Genomic DNA, 13425 nt, shown 5'->3' with positions numbered 1-13425 from the left:
ATGACATAAGAAAATAAGACTGGGAAACCAACTAGTGTTCTTTCTGTAGAATGATTATTTCAGTATCAACATCTGGTAGTTTATTAGCCAACATCACAGTCAGCAACAGTTCTTCGATCAGACATGGGCTATGATCAACATTTCATCTGCCTGAGGGGAGTTTCAACCCCATGGAAAAAAGCTTTGCAAACCTATGATATATCAAGTTCTACAGAAAGTCCCATTCTGAAGGTTTAAGTGGTTATAATCTGTCTAGTAAATGACCATTTGCCTGGAATCAGAAATTGAAATCAGATTGGCCTTCGCTTTGGGATTAGATTGTGATATTCCTTAAAACAGTTCAGATTATAGTACTTGTGTATGCATGTGAATAAATATGATACATGTACCTGTGTAAAGATAAAGCAAAACATGCTGCCTTATTTAAAAGAGGCAAATATGCTCAGAAGCATTTGTTCTGTTATAACTTGGCATAGTTTTACCAACAGTAATTAAAGATTTATTCCACTGCAATCCTTTTTATAATGTAATCCTAGACAAATACATGTAAAAGTAGCTCCCTTTGCAATAGAAAAACAAATTATAAATTCTTTAATCATTTTAATAATAATTAGAAACTCCTCAGATCAAATCTGTAAGATCACATCCAAATGAAGAGGTACTAATTAGTAGTCATCTAATTGCTGTTGCTACAGAAAAAAAAAAAATCAGGACACCCCTCCTAAAGTCTACCTTAATAATCATGAGTCAGTTTACAGCAAAACATTGACATCAGTGAGCACAGTTGTGGAATTTACATGGAGAAAACAAAAAAAAGTACACAAAAAGACTATTTCTTGCAACCGTATCTTGAAAAACAGTCATCTCCTGTTTCAACCTTACCCCAAAAGGAGCATGTTTTTACATATTATGTTGTTTCAAAGCACCACCCTCAATGGTTAAAAGTGGCTGTGTCTTTGTTGCTGAAAATGAAACTTTTGATGCTCAATAAACACTGAAACTCCTTGCACAAAGCAGAGAAACATGGAGTCTAACATTGTTTTCCATTTTCCATCCCAGCAGCTTCCAAACAGATACTAGCAGCAAAACAGAAAAAAGTCTGAACTAAGCTCCTCAGCTATTTGTTTCAATAGGAGTGCTACCATGAAATGCCCTCATTAAAAATAAATGCTACAGGCAACAATAGTAATAATTAATAGAAAATATTCAGTTATGTAAATGTAACTGTCTTCATTGTCTCTGCACCACTTACAGTTTCTGTATTTGTATCAATTCATAGTACTTTTCATGCAGTAATTGTAGTTCTGGATCATTGCAGTGTGTACTTATAACAGACAAAAACTGTTTTGATTGAAGACATGAGCCTTGTAATCTGACTGCTTGACCTTACTGTCAGAATTCCCTTTTCTGGAAAAAAAAGTTTTGCTCTCTGAATATGGCTAATTAATTTTGTAAAATTTGGGCTGTGAAACTCTTATTTCAACCTTTAGATTGAACACCTTTAACATGTAAGTTAACGCTTTTAATTTCTTCCTTCCAGAGTTTCAAGCTTCTGCCAATTTTTTTAAGTTTTCCTAAAAAATCTAGAACAAAGAGGGAAAATATCCAGGGATACTACTAGTACACAGAGAGCAGCATGAAGCCCAGAATACTTTCTCTGGCCATTCTTGGTTGAGTTCTTAATTTTTAGGACTGTACTCATATTCCTCTTAGGGAAACCATTTTGTGAAATTACCTATCCTAAGGAAATCAAGACAGGAAAAAAGAATAACTAAAGATATGTAATGGAGAACAGGGAAGGGGAACAAACACGCTAAGCTTGGTATGGAGCTGATATGGATGATGTAGCCAGAGAAGCTGGCAGAGGTGTCATCTAGGATATTTTCCCCAGCTGAAAAAGTCACACAGCCAATGAGGACAAATAACCTCCAAGCTAGGGGACTCCCAAAGTAGAAACATGTGCATGTGTCAGTCCCATCTGCCAAACTGAAGTTAAAGATAGAAGTGCAAAAGGAGGAGATCCATTTTCAGGTGCAGTACATGCATGTAGCTGTACTGAAATCACCAGCTGAGAAAGCAGCCAGCATATTAATTTTACACTATTATATTCTTATATCTGAAACTCACCTCTTTTAGAGCATTTGGGACACAAAGACCTAAACTTGTAATTTCTCTTTAGTTTCTCATAGAGATACAAGCTCAGAAATCACATCACAGAAAGCCTATAGAAAAACACACCGGCTTGCTTACAGAATCAACTTTGTTCCTTTAGATGCAGTTACACAAATGCTAAAGCTGAAACCTAATGTATGCACAGCATCAGGGATTGCTTTGATATACAAGAGTATATGTTTAATAAAGAAAATGCACACTGAAGAGACTTGCACCTGGGCTTTAGTCTTGTCTAGGGAAGAGCTGAGCCCAAGAATTCAAGAATCAAATATCCATAAGCAATACAGCATTTAAATAAATCCAGTATTAAACTGATGTATATGACTTACAAGCCATTTTTAAATGAATAAACACAAGAGCATAAGAAAATGAAAAATCCTCCATTATTCATTAAAGACTTTTAGTGCTTCACTAGTTTTGCTGCTGTAATCCACTTCCAATTAGTAGGGTTGTTAACAGCCATTGTCAAGTGCTGCTAAAGTGCTTGAATTCTTTCTCAAACTATACCAGTGTCATTTGAATGTAGTTAGAAACATCAGGTGTTACGGCCATGCCTGCAGAGTACAAATTAACTGTGATTTCTTTAGCACTCCCTTTTTCAATCATGTTTTCATACACATTTTCATTTAGACATAACATAAAAAAACCCCACACAAAAATAAACCCACAAAAAACTGTTAGCGTTTTAGATTACTTAGTAAAACTACCTTGTCAGGTCAGGACGGTAGTGTAGGCCCAGGTGGATAACATGACAGTAAGAAAGAAGAAAGTAGAGGGGGGGGCTGAAATACATATAATCTGACCCAACACCATCTGGTGGTGACCTTAGGGGGCAAGCAGTAATGAAGAATTTACATGCAAGGCTCCAGATCCTAAAATTGAAATTCTATGAGCTTCCTCAGGTCTAATTTCTCCCTGCAGGACAGAAACCTTCAGCAACCACAAAAGAGACTGCTAAAACTAGAAACCAGCTCCACTAACCTTGAGGAGTCATTAGTTTGCATTTTACTTTCTCATTTATTTTTCTTCAGTGTCCTCACTCCCCTAGAGTTCTTGCCCTCTCACCAAGACCTGTGACTTGGAAAAGTTAAACCCTCACATTTTATACATGCTCTCTTGGTCAAATCAGATCCCGAAAAATGGCAACTTAATCCCAAAATGCTCAGAACTATTAAAATCTCTTTGACTTCAGTGAGGTTGTTTGAGTGAGGCATGTTTGTGCCTGGAACTGGGAGAGAAAACATGGCTGATATTACCAGTATGCAGCACCTAAAAAAGTCCAGAGAAAGTCTGGAAGTCAAATCTCATCACTGAACTTCAAATGGGGTTAATTGACAGGTCTCAACTTCAGTGGTAAGAGATTACAAGGGCTACAGTGAGGAAGAGAGTTCAGCAGACAACATCTCCATATTCCAAGTTCATAACTAGACTGTGGGTTGATCCCCAGCAAATGGTTTAAAGCCTTTCTGTTTGCCTCTCTGGAAAAGGTGGCACTGGAGAATAACAGCAGCAGCTGAACTGAACTCCAGGAATTAAACAAAGGGTCTGATTTTGCTTAGTCATTTCACTGTATCATGGAAGAGATTTTAAGGTTTTGAAAGAGAGATCACCTTTTGATTTTTCTGCATCCACCTATGAAAATTCAAAGGAACTGTTCCAGCCTGGTGCTTCAGGTGCTGTTGGAACACAAATAACTAAGGGATATTAAAATTTATTTTTTAAACTATCTTTTGTCTTTTGCCTCGAAGGATAGATTCACAGAATCATAGAATCATAGAATCCTAGGGGTTGGAAGGGACCTCGAAAGATCATCTAGTCCAATCCCCCTGCCAGAGCAGGGTCACCTAGAGTACATCACAGAGGAATGCGTCCAGGCAGGTCTTGAATGACTCCAGTGAAGGAGACTCCACGACCTCTCTGGGCAGCCTGTTCCAGTGCTCTGTCACCCTCACAGTAAAAAATTTTTTTCTGATATTCACCTTAAACCTCCTATGCTCCAATTTGTATCCATTACTCCTTGTCCTATCACTGGTCATCACTGAAAAAAGCTTAACTCCATCTTCTTGACACTCACCCTTTATGTATTTGTAAACATTGATGAGGTCACCCCTCAGTCTCCTTTTCTCCAAACTAAAGAGCCCCAGCTCCTTCAGCCTTTCCTCATAAGGGAGATTCAATACTTCTGAGTACTGACATAAAGACCATTCTCAATAGCTAAACAGTTTAATATAATGAGTTTAAAAATGGAACTTTTTGCCCCAATATTAGGCCAGTTTTATGTACATGCATATATGTACACGATTCAAGTCAATGAAGAGCTGCTCACCCTCTCAGAGGAACTGGGGCAGTCCCATGGTGATCCTAAAGGGACAATTCAGCAGCTAGTCCCAAGATCTACCTGCTACAGAAAGTATTCTTTTTTTTTTTTTGTCACTTAATCTTGCTATCACATTAACAACTGAACATTTAAAATCTTTAGGAAGCTCTGTCAAGAATCTTTTACAAAAATCTGTAAAAAAAATAATACAGAGTTCCCAGTGTAAGGTTTTCTATGGCAAACTGTAAGCTTTGATCTATTTTTAACCACAAAAAGATCCTCCTCATCCTCCTCTGTCTTTCATTTCAGACCCAGGGCTTTATGTGATAATCTGCCAAAGAATACACAGAAAATTCCATATGGAGAATAAAAAAAAAATTAAACAAGTCTTCTCTAAAATGAAAATAATAGTAACCACCATTTCCTCAGGTGTCAGAGATCTACAGAACTATGTCATCTTGACTGCCCATCCACATAATGACCAAGTATCTATTCAAGTTGTCTTTTGGGTATAAAATTTTGAAAGTAGGTTCTTATAATACTGAAGTATAAAACCAGGCATAACTTTAATATATTTTAGATATGCAATTACTTATATTTTTAAATCCAAGCAGAAGAATTTTTAGTATTCAAGTGATTTTAAGAAATTAAAAGCAACTGTTACAATGGATGGGTCGGAAGAAAAAAAATACCTGCTTTTCATAGACTCTGTTTCTTTAATCAAGGCTGATAGTCTGAGTTCACTAACAAGTAAAAAAAAACTATGCTAACTGTAAAGATGCTAATAGACATCTACAAGGCTCTTTAAAAATTTAAACTACATTCATAAAATCTCAAATTAAATACGTTTTAATTGAGAGACTCCTGCTCTGGCTGCACTGTTCTCAGCTTCTTTGTTGCAAAATCTGCCTCTAGGAAGTCCTTAAAATAATTTCCCAAAGAAAAGACACTGAAGACAATTTATAAGAAATTGCATCCACCCACACAGGGCAACAAAAGCCCCAGTATTTTGTAAGACACAAGCTTTCTGCCCTGCCTCTGAATCAGATGCTTCTTTATGATGATAATTCTTTAGGAGCTGATTTTACAAGGTGCAATCATCAGTGTTAATACATGCAGTTACAAAAGACAGGCGATAGTATCAGCAAGTCTTTGGGTAAAACAATTACCGTAGGAGCAGCATCCTGGAATATTTAACCCCAAAAGTCTCACAGTTAGGGATGCAGACACGTAACATGAGCTTTGATACAAAGGGAAAAAATTAAGCTGAAAACTTATACATTATCTGTTTTTTAGATTGTTTAGTGAAGGCTTCATTTTGGAACTGGTATAATTAACCTAAAAATGAAGTATAAACCATTTAATGAATGATTGAGAGACATTATAAACACTGCAGGCTTTTATTCTTCTGATATTATTTCTTTAATTACCTTTAAAGAATACGCATGCATGTTTATAAGACTCAACTTCTTGAGTAGGTAGACATAAGATTCATAAACATGTCAGTCTGAAGAAAGCACAGTAAGTGGTTGATTCAGTGGGGAGGAAGGTTCTAATTCTTAATTTAAAGGAATGAACATGTAGGAGAGACAACCAAGGGCAAGTTTACATTTTCTTTTACAGTTTCTTGGATGATGTTATCTTATTGCTCGGGTTTTTTTGACCCATCTGTGTATCTGTCTGTCCTAGAGCAGAGGTCAGGCATGTACATCACGTGGGAAAGGGCTGGCATGTAGGTGTCTTTTTCTGCCCAGTATCTCACCATGTGCATCACTTATTTCATGAGAGAGGTGACTGGGGAAAACAAACATGTGGTTTCATGTTATGTAAAGAGGTCACAGGAAACATTTATCATGCACAATGGCACAGCTGATCACAGAGCACAACCTGTACGTCTTCAAGCTTGGTTTAATTCAATACAGTCTTGCCAGCAAGAAAAAAAGGAAAGCTTTTCTTTTCCTTGTTGAACATTTCTCCAGAACTTTCACATTGTTCAAGGCAGTGTCAATTAAACACTTCACACTATATCCTGCCAGTTATTCTGTCTTGCAAAAGGATTTTATTTATGGAACACTTTGATTTTATAACTTGTTCAAATTGAATGGGACCTGCTTTCAGACTCCCTTGTGTGTAATCTAAAGCTTTGGAAATAAAAATATTGCCGGATCCTATTTTACTTAATACTGAAAATCCCATGATCCCATTTCCTCTGTCACCATAGCAGGATAAAAATTCTTATTGTGAAACATTCTTTCCTGAGGAACCCATTAAAGGGCCAGTCTCTGTATCTCATCAAACAAGTTCTGCATTCATCTCCTCAGAGTGGATCACTACTTCTTTGTGTCACTTTGAGTTTCAGGAAATAGTATTTGCAGGGAAAATGTTCATAAAGGCTCTTTTTAGCATTCCCTGACTAATGGTAGCATTAAGGCTGAGAGAAGATCAATGCTATTTGAGCACAATTTACTAATCGGGGATGAGTAACTAGAATGAACAAAGAGAGACAGGGCATAATCTAAGAAGCTTTAGAGTAGAATTAGGTCATTGATAAAATATTGGATAGTTTAACAGGAGTTTGAAAAATTTGTCTGAGTAACCAAAGCAAATATTTAGCTGAAAAAAAAAAAAAATCAGCAGCTATTCATAGTGTTGTCTGTGATATAATTTCCTGTATAGATACACTCAAGGCAGGCTTCAAAATCAAGTGCCTGATTAAGCTTGGATGGCTGAGCCTCTCAACATACCTAACATTCAAGATGTATCTCCATATTTGCAAACTAGGATTCTCAACAGTATCTCAAGAGGGACTACTAATTATTTGAAATTAGGTTGAAAATCATGGAGTAGGGGAACAAGATGAGTAGTGGACCAACATCCAAAATATTTCTCTTTTAACATCTCTAAAGTGTTGTTATAGATGTGCAGCATCCATACGTAAACAGACTGCGAAGTTTGTTGGACAGGGAAGGTTACACACGGAAAGTGATGGTGCTCCAGGAGTTACCTCCCATCAGCTTGGCCACACCTACTGAGTAGAAATTTCAAGTCCATCCTATATTCAAAATATTGTTTTTAAGTTGGTGAATTTTACTTTGCAGTTGGTGTGGTTCTACAAGATCTGTATTAGGGGTATCCAAGAGCATAAGCTTTAAAAATACAATTTCAACTACCTGCAAAGTCTGCTAAAAATGCATTAAAGCCTAAACAATTCTGGGGAATGGATAAAACAGCATGCTGGGATTTAGTATTTTCCTTCAAAAGCATAAGAAAAATAATAAATCATTGAACTCTTATGACTAAACATGGGGAATTAAAATAAGATTTTTTCTACATCAGTTCAACTTACTGAAGCCAACTTAGTGGTCTGCACTGCAAGGACAAGGCAGCAAACAACAGTAAATACCTCTAACAAGATTTGCAGTAATGTGCTATTACCTATTCAAGCCTGTGCAATTTACTTTACTTGTACAGAGATTAATTCATTCATTTCACTTTGACCACTTAAGAGAGAGGCTCATAGTAAAAGGGAAGACACTCTACAGCCCATGGAGAGAAAAACAATTTCTAGAAGATTGTTTGTCTGGGTTCTTTTAGGATGGAAGTAATTGCCTTCTGGAGATGCCTGTCTCTCTTCATATACTAAAGAACCGACAAGCGGTTTAAGGAAGACACGTAACTTGCAAGAGTATGAAGTCTACTTCAAATCGCTTCACAATCTGCCTATGGATGCAGAAAATTCAGATAATGAGTTTACTGTCCTTAAAACAAAATGTTGCAACATTCAAAATTGTGTACAGATTTAACTAAGATTAAGGAATTATGCTTTGTCCATTAAACCACATTTCCAAGTAGAATACAGGACTACTAGTAACTGAGTCTGCAGTCTGCTTTCCCCTTTCAGCCAGCAACCAGACAAAATGCTTACTGTCAAGACTGCATTGGCACCCCTTTTAATTCTGGCAAAATAAGAAAAAAAAAACTTCAGTAATCTGACAGAAGACTGAAGGTCTCCAGTGTTACCATGTGCATGTCTGTTACTAGCAGCTGTGACTGATTGTTGGCTCAACTATAGTTTGAGGAGAGACAGTGTCCTAATTTCTCCCCACAGGGACAGGGAATTCTTCACTAGAAGACACCTGCTACTGTTACATAGATGGGACTAGGACCCCCTCTACACTTACCATTTACAAGTTTCAGTTTTCACATCACCTCCCTTTTAACAGCACCAAGTGGACATGATTTTCGCACCTGCATCCTGCCTACACTTCAGAACATTTGTGTCCACGAGCCACCTTATTTCAACCATAATCAAAGCAGTAAGAAGCACAAGAATATGTACTTGAGGATAATTAAACAGACTCCAAGATAGCGGCACAAAGAAGTAATTTTAAAAAGTTATGAGGCATTTGTTACAGGAACACTTGTAGCCTAGTACAGCAAAAATCTATTAACACAGAAAATAGAAGCTTTTCATTAAAGCTGGAAGAGATAATAACCAGAACTCCAAAGATTTACTGGTCAGCTATGAAACCAATGTAGTTTTGACTTAACATTTTCTTTTTGTATTTCTGTTGTCTGATGAAAATAGTTATGGAAAAAACAAATCACAGTATCCATTGTTCTCCACAAAGGATGTAAACTTTTCAATAATTTAACTGTCAGAACAGATTGCAAGGAACTTGCTTTTTCCATTCACATTTCATTAGAGTCTACAAATACAGCCTGTTTTCTCTTAGTGTTTTACTGTGTTGCTTGTGCCGGAAACATTTGACAGCTGAACTAAGGACTCATTGTTGTATCTTGAGCCAAGTCAATGGCGACAGAATTATGACAGGTTCCTTCATCTACCACTGCTTTTGCCGAGTCAAGAGTATAATTATTTCCAGCAGGGTTTCTTTTAGCTTTCTTCTTGGAATAAATGCAAATGAACACATGCAAAATGAACACGAGGACATGGAAAGCTATCTTAATTAAAGGCAAAAGCTTCAGAATAAGTCACCTTGAATATATGAGTTGAAAGAAAAAACCAACAATTTTGCATATTAATTTCACAATGCATTTGAAGTAGATGTATTTTCTGGTCTCCATGCATTTCAAATAGTTGTTCAAATTCTTCCATTTTCAGACAGAAGTAACGTTACTAAGCTTGCTACTTTTCTTAAGATCTTTGTGAATGTTCACAAGATCCCAAAGTTTGTTTGGTTTTTTTTGACTTCATAATGGTAAAGTGACTTCTGATCTTTGGCAATCCAAATGCAACAGAAGTATCCCATGGACAATTCCTAAAGCTTAAAGTCAATGCCATAACATGGAAGTTCCAGCTCTGAGATAATCTAACTTTATCAGTTAAATTTCAGGAAGCCTTTTAGTGACTACAGGTTGAATCTTCAAATTGCTCTAGCTCTGGATTCTCTTCACTGCTCAGCAAAGCTCCTCTCCAAAATCATGTGAAGGAGCTCTAGGGAGTTGCTTTCTAGGAATCACAGCTTTGCTCAAGTATTTCAAGTCACTTGACCTTCTGCATTAGAGCTGCACCTGGGGTGAGCTAGAGCATATCCAGGAAATGTAATGCTCACTCAGCCATGCTGTTTACAATGAATAAAATATTTATTTGCTTAATAGCTAACATTCTCAGTGGCAGTAATTATGCTGCCAAGGTTACATTCAGTTGTTAAAGTGTGTATTGGCTTAATTAAATATACAACTTGAAGAACTCAGAATAAAGTATGTTAATTAGAAGCCAGAATAAAATAACTCCCTTTGCCAAGGCAGCAGCAGTTTAGTGAAGAAAGGGTTGTCTTGCTGTGCTATGGTGAATACAGTTTCACACTGTAGTCTCACTGGAATGATGCACGGATTAGGTACAATTCAGTGCAGAAGGGTACCAGAACTATAAAAATATCTTCTATTAAATGTTCAGAAATCATAAGAAAGGAAACTATGAATCCCAGGAAAGAGGACTAGGAGTGAGTAACAAGACAAATATTTGCACAGAGAATTGCTGCTTTTTCATGTTCTGCTTGGTCAGTTTCCTCAGTAACAATCCTTTCAAAGTGATTTATTGAGGAGCAACAACTGGAAGCGTTACTGAGACTTATTACTTAAATACTCAAAATATTTCTTTTGATTCATCATTCTGCTTCTCTGACCCTCCATCTGAACAAACATAAAATTGGAAATGTTCTTTATACTTTAGAGAGTAAAAAAAATAATCTTGTAAATTATACCATTGAAGTGTATACTCTGAATATAGCAATATATAAAAACAGTCATGACAACAGATACACAGCAGAAAAATAAAGTAGTTTAAATGCTAGCTGAAAAAAAACCTAACCTCAGGCCTGTAACTCATATTAATGAAGACCATAGAGGTCAGACATTCGGAGGAAATTCTTTAGTCTGAGGGTGGTATGACACTGAAACAAGTTGCCAAGAGAAGTTACGGAAGCTTCATCCCTGGGAGTGTTCAAGACCAAGTTGGATGGGACCCTGAACAACCTGGTCTAGTGGGAGGTGTCCCTGCCCATGAGGGGTTGGATCTAGATGACCTTTAAGGTCACTTCCAACTCAAACCATTCTATGATTCTATGATTATAATCTGATTGATACCAGAAAAGAAACATGGAAAATCACACACTGGGTCAACCGTATACAGACATAGGAAATAACAGAAAATTTGTCTCCCCATTGCCTGTTTTTCAGTGACTGCTTGTGGACATAAAGTCTTTTCCTATAGGTAGAAACAGGAAAAGCATGTGGGATTGAAAAAAGTTTCACTCATGCTTCTTAGGCAAACAGGCAACTTTGAACATCATGATAATATGGCAACATGGACGCATGGAGTGGTTTTATCACTTACAAGAAAGCCCCAAAACAAACTGAAGCCTGTCCTTCCAGCCACAAATAAAACTTCCAATTTAAAACTCAGAGGATTGAGTTTCAATGTCTACTAAGGACTGTTTGTCTCAGGAAGTCATGTTAAAGCCACATCCAATAGATTTGTTCAAATTGTACTTACTTGAGAAAAGAGAGAAAAAGCAACTACTTATATAAGGGGTTTGTTTTTTTCCATGCAGTACAGAGATAAAGTTTTAAGAGAGAATAGAAGTTTGCATGATAAAAATAACTTTTTTAAAATATAGTTTGATGTGCAGGAAAGTTTTTTGCTAACTGTAAAAGAGATGCCCTGGATTGTATAGCTAAAAAATTAATATAGTTCAATAAGAACCTAGCAAATATGAAGAGACCTTAGTTAAAAGTCTGCCAATATCTTTCAAAATACATTAAAGCACATTGGTGAAGAGTCAATAACTGTTATTTCTCTTGTTTTCAGTTTATGGAGCTTAAAAGATTCTGTCACAATGACGACACCCTAAGGCAGCAACTTTTAACAAAGCAAACCTATTTCCCTAGCAGGGTTTGGACTACATTCTCTTGATACTTAAACATGTTGGGGCTGTTTATTTACAATTTCTAAGAATACTTTTGATATTTAGTAATCGTCAATTTATGATATTACCCCTGAAGTACTAAGAAAATCTAGAGAAGAAAGGGGGAGGATTGATAACAGATGTTGATAATTTTTCTCTCTTACATCTCCCAGCATCCAATACATTAGATCAGGTGTGAGTGGAAGCCCAGATGACTCAAAAAATGGACATAAGCAAATCATACTCCTCAGCCGTGGATGGATGAGGAGAAAAGCACAGATCTGCTCCATCAGCTCAGAAAAAGACCAAGTGGATTGCAGAGGATGGTGAGTGTTCCTTGTTCCAAGACAAATGCATTTTCTGGCTGCAACTCCCCTGTCACTTTAGGAGACTGAGAAATACAGTTGTTGTTTCCGGGACTCCTGGGTATCCCTTTGCATTTGCTGTTACGGAGCACAAAATCTGACCTAGTGCAATCACTCACAGACTGGTGTCCTGTAGCCAAGTGATATCCTTGCTGGTAAAAAAGGCAAGGGAAATAGGAAGAGGTTGTAAATGCTAGGGTGAGTGCAAAAAAATAATCCAGTGTAGCTTTTGTTCTAACACCATTGAGTCCTGATCATGAATACATCAGCACTTGTCAGCACTTGCTACCCTACTTGACATGGGGGACATCTGTTCTAAGTATGTGGCAATGGCAGGCATAACATCACTATTTATCAATTTCAGCTCATTCCATCATTTCATTCATCTGTCACACTGAATTATTCATTATCATTCTGCCTAGCTCACATGCCATAGCTCCACTTATGCAAAGAGTTTATAATTTACTAAGTTTCAGCCCAAAAAAACATTAGTGGAGATGAAAATAACATCTCCATATAGAAACAATAAGCCTTTACCTGTAACACCCATGGAGGACAATTCACTTTGACAAGCTACTGCTTGAACTTTATGAACATCTTAAAGCATCTTGTAATCAAGCCTACAGAGCACTGTCTGGCTACTAACATGCTTCTGAAGGATAGTTTGCTGATATTTTATTTCAAAGCCTTATTTCAGTACAGATTTGTCTTATCGTGTTGATGATAACAAAGACTATCAGGATATGCCTGTTATAGGTCTTTGAAATCCACTTGAGTAATTTCAGAAAGTTGTTCAGCATTTCCCAGCAGCATTTATTATTTATTTATTTCAGAACAATACAAAATCTTGCTGCTTCTTCCTGCCTGTGTTCCTGTATCATAGTGATGTTACTTATGAACCACAAACTACACTGCCACTCAGGAAATCTCTTCTTCATGTCAAGTCATTACCTGCAGCAAAGACCAGAATTAGCACAGTTGAATAATAAATGTGTATAGTTTTTGACCAGTTTCCCCTTATTTCTGCTAGGTGCCAACCTGTACTGACTTAACTCTCCTCTAGTTACACTAGCACTAAAAAGGGAAAATCTGCTGCATCTTATCCTCCTGTAGGGCAGGTAATTTCCTCAAGGCAATAGAC

This window comes from Apus apus, chromosome 15, assembly GCF_020740795.1.
Source record: "Apus apus isolate bApuApu2 chromosome 15, bApuApu2.pri.cur, whole genome shotgun sequence".
Lineage (NCBI taxonomy): Eukaryota > Metazoa > Chordata > Aves > Apodiformes > Apodidae > Apus > Apus apus.
This window is presented reverse-complemented; position numbering follows the sequence as displayed.